We start from the raw sequence: 12,851 nt of genomic DNA on the forward strand, positions 1-12,851 counted from the left end.
AGAATTCAATCGATCGAACAATTTTCCCGACTGAAGCTTAAGGGATCTCTATGCTGCTATTAAAAAACGATTTCTTGAAATTGGTAGTCGAGCTCCCCTCGAGGGAATCGTTCACATGAATTATTCAAATGAATAAACAATGACATAAGGTACTCGTAGGATCGGCGAGCACTCACGAAATCATTACGAGCACCCGAATGAATCGATGCGAATCGGTGCATCGGTGTTGTATGCGTCTAGTTAGGTATGGGGGGACTGCTGGCGCATTGTTACTCGAGTTGCAGTTCTAGAACTGCGAAAGACCGCGGAAACGACGAACACCGGCATTGCACGCAGCGTCTCGAGAGCCGAGTGCAGCTCCGATCTCCGAGAGTTTTCTCGAGACTCAATGCCATCGGAGATGGCTCAGCGGGCGGACTGTTGGCACGGGATTCGCGGGGAAGGCATTCCTTGGCAAGCACCGCCAAGATCGTGGGTCAAAATTACTTGAAGAACGCTCGATCGATCGAGCATGCGATATCCATTTCAAACCCGTTCGCCTAGGCGATGCCCTTCGCTTCCGATGAATCCTATCGGCGAGTCGATGCTCGCCTACTCGGGCGAACAGCGTCGTTATTTTCGATGCGAGAGCTAGCGACATTTCCTCGTTGCGACACAGCTCGGCGAAACTCGCGAATTTCGGGGTCCGAAAGTCAAATTCTTGCGCCACGGTGTTGCCTTTCCCTTCGAGGAATCCACTCAAAGCTCGACAAAGTGAGAGAAAAGATATAGCGAGCGAAATCGGGGTGGATGCTGTCAAAGGAAAATTTTAAATTCGGTCACATTTTTTTTTTCTTTTTAAATATATCACCGTTGGATTTTCGAGATTCTTCCGATTAGAATGAGTCCAAACGCGACGTGAATCGGTCGACTTTTGTAGAATTGGTACCTGCTGCTTAATTTTTTATGTCCCTAATTTTTATATTTGCCTTAAGGCTGTAAAAGTGGTGCTATTCGCGTCGTGTTTGGACTCATTTTAATCAGAAAATTCCCAACAGTCTACTGGTGCTACGAACTAGATAATACTAGAATAAAATATTCTACGTCTCAGTTTAATGTACAAGCAATGGAAAATAGTAACGAACATAAAAGTACTAGAATAAACAGAGGAGCGTACCCGGAGAGAAAGCACAAATCCGAAGGATCGCGAATAAATCGAAGAAAAACAGTAAGATTGGACTAAGGTAAAAGAAAAAGAATACACGTTGAAGCGAAGCGAACGAACAGAAAGTATCCTCGAGATAAAAACCAATGAAATGAAACGGGATGTACATAAAAAGTTTAAAAACCATGGCGAATCTGCTGGGCAAACGTCGAGAGCCCCTCGTCCTTGTTAGAGTAAGTGCCATCAAAGGAGAACAAGTTTTTAACGTTAAGCAAGAGAAATGTCGATCACGTTCAGGCAGATTTATGGAAGTCTCAAGTAGCATTTTTTCCGAATGATCCGAGCGAGATCCGAGCGATCCGGGGAAGATTCGCCGAGAAACGGGAAGGAAAGCGGTATATCGGTGGCTCGAAGCGGAATAATTGACGCGACAAAGAGCTTCCGGTATCTGGAAGGCCTATTCACGCGCGTCAAAGCCCGTCGAGAGTCGTTGCACCGATGTGCATCGTCTACCGGTTCGCGGACAATGGCAATATTAACGCGACGATGGAGAGTGCAGTTCCCATTGTTCTACGCGGCGATGCATCTTAACGTGACCCGCCCATTATCGCGTCAAGCTGCTGAAAAAAAACGGGAGACAAATCGGCGGTGGCGGGACCACGGGGTCACGTGGTCCCCGTGCAATGCACTTTCGGCGAAATTGCAACGGGATCGCCGCGTCTTGCTGCTCGGCCCGTTCCCCATTAATTTTAACGAATTATCTGGGAATTTCGTGGAAATCCATGGATCATTAGGAATTTTTAACAGCCACAGCAATTTTCAACAAATCATTTCGTATACTGGTATTTAAATATTACTATAATTGTAATATTCGTTCGCAACTTTGAAAGTGAACCATTCAATATGCTCAAAGGGTTTAGACTAAAAATACTTCATCCCCGGTGAGAGGGTGTTTCACTTTAAATCGCAGTGGCGCTGCTCAGCAACCCTTATCGACAAGATGCATTCGTTGTCTCTGTTCCACGGAGATTCCGTAACCGTGGAAAATAAATTTTCCGCGTTCCCATTCTTGCTCTTGAGAGGGACGCCAGGAAATGGGAGGAAAGGGCGAGACTTTCTCTCTCGACGTCAATGTCTCAAGGACCAGTTAAAGCGTGGGTGGCCGGGCTCAAGGAAACGATGACATTGTCCAGGCGCAGCGTCCTTGCATCACGGAGAAGGACCGGCGATCCTGCGAGAGTGGGATCCTTTATATATCGATCCCTTTGAGAGAGGTTTTAGAAGACATTCGAGTCGGACATCGTCTGTTCAAGTGCACGACAGAAAACGAAACAACGCACGAAATACACATTGACGACGTGCAGACTGCGAGTCCTTATGAAATACGAGAAAACGAATTAATAATGCTATCATTTCATTTTTACCAAAATAAATCTTCAACATGAAGTTTTTCCTGCATTTCAGTTTCCGTAAACCGAGATGTAAAAATCGGAATTCGCATAAAGATCCGCAGGCTAGCGACGAGTTGCTTGTAGTTTATCATTCGGCTGTGAATTTATACGACAGGCATTCGTCGTGTAAATTCCTACACCCTCTGCGAGATACTTAAAAGTTCCGAGCATCTGTATATTTTCTCGCGGAGAGGCTAAGCGAAATGAATTATCGGGGCGCACTTTAGACGTGTCTACTTGAGAGGGTTTTTGTGGGAGGCTGCTTCTGGCGTGGAATACTAAGCCTTTAGGCTCCTGGAATCGTCTGAAAAGATTCACCGTAGAAGTATACCTATCACCAGTTATAATATTATTATTGTATGTACACTCGTCCAGTATCGTCTCTTTTATACTGTAAACATTTCTCCGGCAGTCCCAAACCGTAAATCAGCGTTTCTGTTCCGAAAAAATTTTAGCAACATCTCCGAACCTTCTCAATTGAGATTAGAACAAAAGATTTAAGCACTAACTTGTTCATACAAAAGTAATTCGCTACCTACTTCCGAAAGACCTACGCTTATGGAGTAAGGGTTGAACATCCTGAAAAGGGGACTTTGAAAAAACGGAGTCCAGGGGCGTGAAACTAGAGAGTTCGCCCTTTCAAATCATCGCAGTCCAGATTGTTCTAAAATTTATTTTGCAAGAAGTCGCAGGAACTCGACAAGCCAGCGATCAATTTCTGCGAGCGTGGTGCATCATCGTGAAGCGCAGAATCGGCGCATCGCGCGTCCACCGGTCGGCAGCCATCGAATTAAGGCGAACCGAGTGTTTTTCGAGCGGGCGTTCGCCTAAGTGAGTTCTCCCGGCTAAAGACGGGACAAAGGCTTCCGCGTATGTATTCAGCCGGGCACAGAGCGTTATCGATCACCGCCTCGAGAGTTCTTGAACGCGTTATCGAATCACACGGCAATTTAATCCTCGGGACGGACGCGTGTCACATGGCAGCGGAGTCGATCGATCGATAACGAACTCTCCGGTACTTGTTACGCAGCTAGCTGGCCAACCGCACCCGCACCTATACATAGACCCGAGAAGCACCGACGGCCACTTCGTGATTCCTAGTTACGGGGTAGGCGATATGCAAATCGGTGGCCACGAGCCACCACCGGCAGGCACACGCTTGCGAACGTTTAATCCGGGACCGATGCCCGCGCCGGCCCGCCCGGATCCACGGATCCGGTGAAATCCGCCTTCATGAACGCGTCCGCGAGGATTCCGTTCGACGTGTCAACAAACCAAATCCGCATTAGGACGCGATCCTGTGGGCAAATTTCGGGGTTGCTTCTGGGAGATGATGCTGGCTAAAGAGGGTCGCTAAACCCCGGCCAGCTAAATTCTGGCAATGTGTTGTTCTGCCGAGCGATACCGTGCTCGTCGGCGTCGCTCACTGCGGAAACGACGACGTGGAGGAAAGTCACCTAATATGGGCTGGTACTTTCCAGTTAATCGTAGATTCTGCGTAAATGAAAGAAAATTTTGCATCTGTTATTCCTAAATTACATGTTAGATGGTATCATGATGTATTTTCACGAATCTTTGCATTAGCTTTTCTTGTATATTGTTAAATAACCAAAACAAGGTGTCCCTAAAACAAGCAGGTAAGTGATCCCAATTTAGGATAATGTTTTACAAGGGTAAATCGAGATTTTGTTTTATTTGAATGGTTTTTCATTACCTTTACATTTGAGTATTTTAAATTTAATTCGACAGCATTTATAGTCACCTCTATATGGTCATTTTTTCTATTCGAATTTTTCTCACGATTTTGTCTACTTGTGCATTGTTCTAATAACTTGGTTTATTCACATTTCATGGGTGTTGAGGATGGTTGAGGTAACTAAACCCCATGACTCTTATCCTCTAAAACGATGTTAGCTCATTTTTCTTCCAACCGTTTCAGATCTTTGTACGCCGCTTCAGTTTGCTTGATCATCCTCTGTATAACTAATTAGATTCCTTAGGGGACAATACAGGCTAATGAGGGTAGCTAAGCTCCGCGAGGCTAAATTGTAGCAATTTTTACAGCGAACCAGAGGACGCTCGCGTTCATAAAATATTATTACGTGGATGGTTAAAACACGTTTTCAGCGAGCAGAGTTTAAACATTGTTCAAAAAATTATTACGGCAGGAATTCTTTGTTAATCAATGACTTGGGACTGATTTTGGTCGATCTATTTCATCGATGAAAGATGGAAGAATATTTACAGGGTTGCGCGGATGATTAGAATATTTCTGGCTATAGCGATGTCGTCAATTCATCTTGTTTCACCCTCGTGAACTGTTCGAGCAAGCATTGAGTCAGTATTTTGTCTATTAGCTTCAGCTTTTAGGGGCACGATGCTGGTTGGAGAGGGTGGGGAAGCTTCGGGGAGTTAAATGCAGCCAATCCATTTTTTCGGTGAATAGGGGAATGCTTATGGGATGTAATGTATGGGGTGCGGCGGGATGAAACAGTCGTAAGGCTGAAAGCTGTAATCCGACCCTTGTTTGATGTTCCAGTAATAGTTTCCATTCTGGCAACTGGTGATATATTCACCACTTTCTGTATCATGTATTTTCTGTCCGTGCTTATAGTTTCGTTGCTCAAAAAATTATTATTACACGCTTTGTTCCTCGATCATTTCAGACAAATGCACTGCCTATTTAGCATAGAAAGCTCGCTCCTACAACTGTCATTTTAGTAGGAGTCAAAGAAATACTACTATTTAACTATATAGAAACATTTAAAGCTTACAGGGTTAATTGCTCAATTTATAAATAAAATATTAATATAATTGGTGTAGCTATAAATTGGCACAACTGTCAGAGAGAAAATAGTCTTCCATCTTCTGCCTCAGTTAATACCAATCTCACCACCTTACCTGGGTAACCCTCCGTATTCTATGCCGGAGTCATTTGTGACCCGTCACGGTAGTGGTGGGGATAAGCTCGAGCGGTCGTCAATATGATTAGGGAAATATTTGTGTGGGTCAGAAATGACTCCGACAAAGGCCTAGAACTCGCAGGCGTCCGAGGGTTAAATAACCAATCGTGTCATCTCACATTTCTTAAAATTAATCCACACGAAAGCCACGCGAAGTCAAAATAAATTCGTTTATAAATAAAACGTACCAGTCAGTTTATAAAAATTGTCACTGCATAAAAAGAACAACCGTTCGTAAGAACGACCCCGAGGATTTTCACGAGCTCGGCAACCGGAAGTCCCGGGCAGGGACTTAATTGTGCTGAATTCGAGAGCGGACGGTATGAGAAAAGCTCGACGTCGATTAAACAAAAAAAAAAAAAAAAGAAAATGAGTGGTCGCGAGTAGTGGCTGGAATCGAGATTCCCACGCAATCGACCAAAGAACTCAATCAGACGGCACTCAGGGTCGGGCGTGGCCGCTCGAAATTTTCGTCGTTTGTGCTAACGAGGCCGCGATGCGACGATTTCCGCGCGGGTACCGGCGCTTTGTCGTCGTGGGCCCGCGTGGGCAGAGATTAATTATTGTTGTTAGAACGACCGGGACAGAGGGGCGACGGCGACGCGACGCTTAACCATGCTGCGGCTTCGATATTACCGGAGCGAGCGTATGAACCCGAATGTCACTCGAACCACGGCAATATGTCGCCGTCCGGCGAGGCATAAGTGCCGTTCGACCATTGGCAACGCTTTGATGCAACAGGCATGCCCGACGCAACAATGGACAAACGTTATTGTTCGAGGGATCTTGAACCGTGCCGAGCGCTCCCATAATCGGCCAGCGACCGGAGCCAGACGGCGAGCTGTCCTGCGTTTTCTCGAAATGCTACCATGAAATTATGTATGACATTATAAACGAACGCGCTGTAAATCAGTGTAATAAATGCAAAGGTAATATCGAGTCTCGACATTGGACCGGAAGGGGTTAATAACTTCAAAAAGCGATACTATTAAATTCTATCGATCTTTGTACTCTTTCGAACTGCACCCACCCATTTTTGCAATCATCTAACAGTAATTGTGGAGAGGTCAAAGCAGTTGTCATTTACTTATGGTGTTACTTAATAATGTTAAAGCTACAGTATTCAACACTAGGTTTACGGGACCCGTCGAAATGACGGGTTCTAATATTTTTAATTTACGATTATTAAATTGATTTCTTTAGGTATACAGGGTCATCCGTTTTTAAACGGCCAAACGTCAACCAGATATAGAGGACCCCTAATGGAACAACTTTCACCCCTAACACTTTTTTTGATTTGAAGTTATTTCATTCAGTTTCCGCGGCGTGCCCCATGTCAAAAAAACCAAGATCCAAAAGTCATACAAAAAAGTTGACTTAATAAAAAAGATGCCCCTATTTATTTTAAACCAAACAAAGGAAAAATCATCAAGATACATAATTGCAGTCCTAATATATATTTAATCTTAAGTGAAAGCAAAAAATGACGGGTTTTTGCAATTATCTAAAAATCAAGACCGAATCAAAAAAAGTGTTAGGGGTGAAAGTTGTTCCATTTGGGGTCCTCTATAGCTGGTTGACGTTTGGCCGTTTAAAAACGGATGATCCTGTATATTATTTACAAAATGGCTAAAAACTTGGATAGACACATTCTTCTAATTTTTATAAAGTAATGTAAAATACTCACTTTCAGTGCTTCGTAAACCTAGTATCAAGATATTTCGCATTTTCATGAAACTATAAATCGACGTGACAGAGTCCACGGAATGAACGTTCGGAGTGGTGCACTGGTGCTCGGTTAAATTTGCATCAGTTCGGGAGCCAATTCTCGCGAGCAGGACATCTTCTGTCTCCTTCTTAACATTGTGCGAAGGCATCGATGAGTGAATCGTCAGAGAGGCTGACTCGTGTAAATTTGACCGAGCAGGTTTCAGTTAAATTCAACCGAGCACCCCTGTATAGAATATGGATCGCAACGAATGAGAAATATTTACGCCTAGATTTTACGCATAGATACAATTCGAAAGACGCGTCTACCAGGGAGGAAAGTTTTCGTTACGAACAATCAGCGTCCGCAGGACAGGGGTTGCAGTACTAAACGCGATTAAAATCCTGGGGAATGGAGACGTCCTCCGCGGCGGCATTTCATCCTCCATTCACTCGGGCTCTGTCTGCGCTCGATTTCACCTGCACCATGATGGTGCTTCGTCGGTATCGCGATTTCGTGGGCGACGAGCAACCATCGTGGCGACCGATGCAAACGATTACAAACGGGACATGGGGGGGGGAGGGAGAGGTGACGGTAGTGGTGGCTTTGTTTCGGAGGAGGGCCGGCACACTCCAGACGCCGAGTGTGTCTTGAGGCAGACCGGAACACCCGAGTACACCTGTGTCACCTAGCCCCGGTAGCCGCTGGAATGTGTTTAGGGGTTCAAGTTGACAACCCGCGGCCAGGTAATTGGGGAACGGAAAACAGTGTGGCGTCTCCATAGCAACGCCCCAGCATCCCTTGCGAGGCGAGCCCTGCGCCGAGGGCTGCGGGAGCCATGTCCAGGGCAACGTTGCCCTAACCGCTCGCTCGCTCGCTCGTTCGCTCAGCAACCCTCGCTTTATCTTTGCACTTTTCCGCTCGTTTCCGAAGCCCGACTGCCTGCCCGAAAACGTCTGGACGTCGTTATTCCATTAGATGTCTTCTGTCGAGGCTCAACCCCTCGATCGTCCGAGATTATCCTTCGCTCGGCATTCAGGATGTCTCGCGCTCTTTCAATTATGCTAACCACCCTCCCCCCCCCTCTTTCGCGACTCTGATTTCGGGGAGGACAAACAATCAAGCGCTTTGACAGTCGAACGCGGCGTCCGTGTTTTAGTGGTCTTCACGGTTTAACCCTTTGACTTAAAATTTAATTTCAGTCCGTGACTAAACCACGACCGGTCCCAGATTTTTTATTTTACAATTATTGTAGTTGCGGAAGATGATGGAATATAAAGCTTCGGTAGAGCATGTATTAGCGTGTGTTTTAAATGGAGAATTCGAAATAATTTTGTCCAGATTGCGCCGAGAGTAATCGAACCACTGCGGGACGGATCGATCGCGTATAATTTCCTGCGACGAGCCTGGAAACAAATACGCGGATGGTAAACAGCGGGGGGTTGGGTACGGGTCTGCCCATCGACTGGAATGCGCCCAGCAGCAGACAGCATTTCGCGTGCACAAAGCACGAGAAACCATAAAGCCACCCCTTGCCGGGTAGCCGTCCGCCTTTCGCGCTCGCCGGGGATCGAATCTCCATTATTCGCCTTTCCACCGGGGCTAAATGCTCGTTAATCCCTAATTGCATCCCCCAGCTCGCGCGAATGTGTCCTTACATGCCACCGGTGGCGGGGCGGTGGATACTCCTTCTTTTTTTCCCCCCTCCATTTTTCAGAGGCGTCCGACGGGCTTGTTTTATGCACCGCTCCCTGTGCAAGCGTTACGGAAAAATATGCCCGGCCGCAAAACGCGGTCGCGCATCAGGGGATTTATGCGCGCCTGGATTTTTTATGCCCGTAATATTTTTGCGGACGAACGCGCCCCGCGAGTTGCAGAATCCGCGGAGGATCGGGGGGATAATTAATGTGGCATTCATTGGCCGAACGCAAATTTGATTTGCCATCAGGGAACTCGGGGTTCGTCACATTTCGATTTCGCGTCGGCGAATTTTGACGTGGATATGACTTTTGCAATATTTTTGGAAGTTTTTAGGGGATGTTGTGAGACTTCGGTTTTATTATTTTCATATCCTGAAAGGAATAAGGGCTTCGAGTTCATCCCGCGGTTTGGCAACGGTGTATCATAAATCTTGCGCTGTTACAGGGCAAGTTTGCAAGCTGGTGTCGTCCTGGGTTATCCTGTAAATGTGCAAACCCTATACGACACTCCGGTAACCCGACTTTACACCCCCATGGCGGCCAAGTTGAGATGGACGGGGATAAATCATGGATATCACCCTGAAGACGCTCGTTGGTGGTATTTCCCTTCTACTAACATTGCTCGAGGAAACTGGCAAGTATTTTATTTCCCGGTCAGTCAGAATTAAAACGACATTCGAATTGGAAAGACAAGATCACTGTCGTGTACTATTTTGAAATTCAAAGTTACATGTTTAATCCTCTGAGGCCAAGAATTTTTTGAAATACTAATATCATCTTTTACTTCTCAGCTGGTCAGAATGAAAATAACACTCAAACTGAAAATACGAAATTAGTATGCACGTTCTGCATTATTTGAAAATTTAATTTTACATGTTTAACCCTTTGCGAATCCTTTGGGCATCTTTTAAAATACTAAGGACATTTTCCTCAGAGAACTGGATCACATATTACAATGTTAACTAATGGGGAGAAATGAAAAGCACGAGTAAGCGGTGCGAGCGAGCACGTTTCGAAAACGAGAAGGATCTTAATTACGGTAGAGCTTGCTCTTTCTTTTCTTGCCGGAAGAGCGTGTTACGTGGGATACAATATGCGAAGGTCGTGAGAAAATGTGGAAGAGAGATCTGAATGTAGCAATCCTCGGACAGGATGCCGTCGAAGCGAATCAGATTTCCGGTAATTACTGGAATCTAGTTTCGCGGTGATCGGATTTGAAATTGATTCGAGACCTGGGAGACTAGGGACACTGTCCTTGCTGGCTATCAAATCTTGTTCACTCTGTAGAACCTAAGCAGGAGTAGATATGGAATCCTGTTTTAGATATAGAGAGACTTCAGAGAGACTATGATAGAAAATACATTGATACATTATTGTCAGCAACAGTACAATGGATGCAAAATGCGGGCGAATAATCTGTCCCACTATTTTTGAGGATCGTGTGATTCCTAGTTCGTCCCTTCAGGATCGAACAGAGAACTAAAAACTTAACACTTCTCAGAATTTATTCCAAGCTAAACTCAACCATCAATCTTTCTTCGATCAACGCCCTAACAAGCGGAAATCAGATTAAAGCCATAGAATTTGCAAAAGAAATAGTCTACAAATTACCTCGTCCCATCAACGAACGCTTATCGAAGCAGGTCCGCTATTTCGTCCCAAAAGTGGGAATTTCTCAACGGCCTGCTCCAGAGGAGATACCGTCCAATTTCTATCGTGGTAGAATACAAAGGAAAGAATTCTCGATGGACCATGCTCGATCATGTTGCCTCAAGAAGCTTCGGCTTCAAAGAGCTTCGAGCTCCATCGCCTTCGTCCCGATATTGTCTGGATGACACGCGAGGCGACACCCGCGGAACTTAATGAAACGCCACGCTCGAGAGGCTCTCAAAGAACCAGCGAAAAAGTCCCGAAGCTGAAACACGTTTCGCGACGGTGGAATAAGAGAATGAACCAGTGACGCCCAACTCGCAGAATTGGAGAAACTCGTGAACCGGAATCTGGCAATGTGCTCGCCTATTCACGAACAACTGTAGTAATCCACGGTTAAATTTCATTAAAATGTCCAGAAACCACTCTTCCGGTACCGAGGAGTGTCTCGAGCTCAGCGGAGCCTCATTTTTTGTGTAGATAAGGAAGTAGAATAAATAAATTTCACTGCTCGCGGTAAAATTCGCTAAGAAGACACTAGGAGACTACCTAAAAAATGACATCACCCAGATTGGAGCAGACGACGCGACACTTATAGTAAACATTGAATCCGTGTTGACGCAAAGCTGCGCCATCCTTGCCCTGCGAATGTGATTTTAACCCGAAGCATCGCATCACTGACTGTGCGTGCGTAGATGGAGAAGATCAGTAAATTCGACTTTTCTCATATCTGTCACTCCTGCTTGATTATTTAAAACCGTGCTAGGTAGTTCTTTTTAAAGGGTGAGGTGTTTTGAGCGGTATAAGGGATTGTAAAACTTGTTGGTAACAATAACTCTGCATTTAACCCCTTAACTTGTACGCTCGAGTTAATTCGAGCGCGCTAAACAGACCAAACTGTGCACACTCGAGATAATTCGAACGGCGTTGTATTTTATGCTGCTATAATTTTTCACGCTCGAATATAATCGAGAATTGAAAATAACAATGTGAAAGCAATGAAAAGATCGTTTTATTGATATTTATCATTTACATGGGATTGTAAGCTACAACACTTATTTATTCAAGAATAAAATATAGCCTTTTTCCATGGAACGAAAGCGCAATATATCGAAATTCTCCACCAGAAATTGATTTTTTTTTCAACAAAACTGTGCGTTAAGGGGTTAATGATAACAACTGTACAAAGATGTGGTGTAAACGAGGACTAACTGAAGACTGACTGAAGACTAAAGACTCGTACGCAGAGATGGGTTTTTAAGGGATGTGAAATTGGTGGTTGAGGTGGTAAATAGTAGTGGCAGAAAATTGGGGGTGAGTGTTTAGAGGTTGTCCAGACGCTGTCTTAAATTGTTAATGTTATGGTGGCGGAAAGTCGCAGAAAAAATTGGACGAGTCCCGTCGCTTGGAGTCTTCGACTCTTAGGCTAACTTATTGCCTCTAGTAAACGTGGTCGAAGTGTTTGGGACTCGGTGTCAAATTCGAGAGACACTTTCGTGGGTCTCGCATTGCGTTGCGTCTCAACACTGACAATTCATAAAAATCTTCGAGACAGCGAGAAACACGGAACGGATGACGTTTTCCAAATCGACCGAGAGCAAACTGATGTTTCCCAGTGTTTCGGTCCGCGGATGACGCGACACTCTCCAATATCGCCGGTTTTATCGGTCGCGTATGTTTGGTGTCGATAAATATGCAAATAATTGCGTCTGACCGAACGCCCGGATGCTTTCGGAGTCATCGATACCAGCGGTTCTCAACGCGGCTCGGCGCGGCTCGACGCGGCATTATGAATCCCGGCGTGAGTCAGCGACCACCATTAAGCATACTCGTTGACCCGATCCACGCGGGACAAAGTCCGACGATCCGAACGAACGGTCCAGCCTCCATTCTTCGCCTCCTCGATCCTGTTCCGCGGCTTTTTGCTTTTAGACCACTCGGTCAGTCTGGCTGCCTACAGGTGTCGACGCTACTCGTCTTCGCGAATGCTTGCCGAGCCGGCCCGAGGTGCTTGCCTGTGCTGTTACTACGGTAAACTTGTTGTGCGCAGCTCCCGGGTGTTGCCACCGCGATACTACTTCAATATTCAGTACAGGGTGTATAAAAATTATTCTACACCTCCGGATCGGTCGAGATCTGTGAAAAGAATGCACCGCAAAATTCACCTTGACCTCGAAAATTAAGGTGAAAGTGTCGAAAAATTTGAGTGATGAGTACTGTACGATGCAATAAAAG

At 45.4% G+C, this 12,851-nt stretch overlaps 1 protein-coding gene across 9 annotated transcripts in view; it reads right to left on the reverse strand.

Annotated features, from left to right (window-relative positions):
* Positions 1-12,851, reverse strand: part of LOC143359657 (phosphatase and actin regulator 2) — a 349,047-nt gene that overhangs the window by 227,550 nt on the left and 108,646 nt on the right. The gene's annotated exons all lie outside the window — the stretch shown is intronic.

This window comes from Halictus rubicundus, chromosome 12 (assembly GCF_050948215.1).
Source record: "Halictus rubicundus isolate RS-2024b chromosome 12, iyHalRubi1_principal, whole genome shotgun sequence".
Classification (NCBI taxonomy): Eukaryota; Metazoa; Arthropoda; class Insecta; order Hymenoptera; family Halictidae; genus Halictus; species Halictus rubicundus.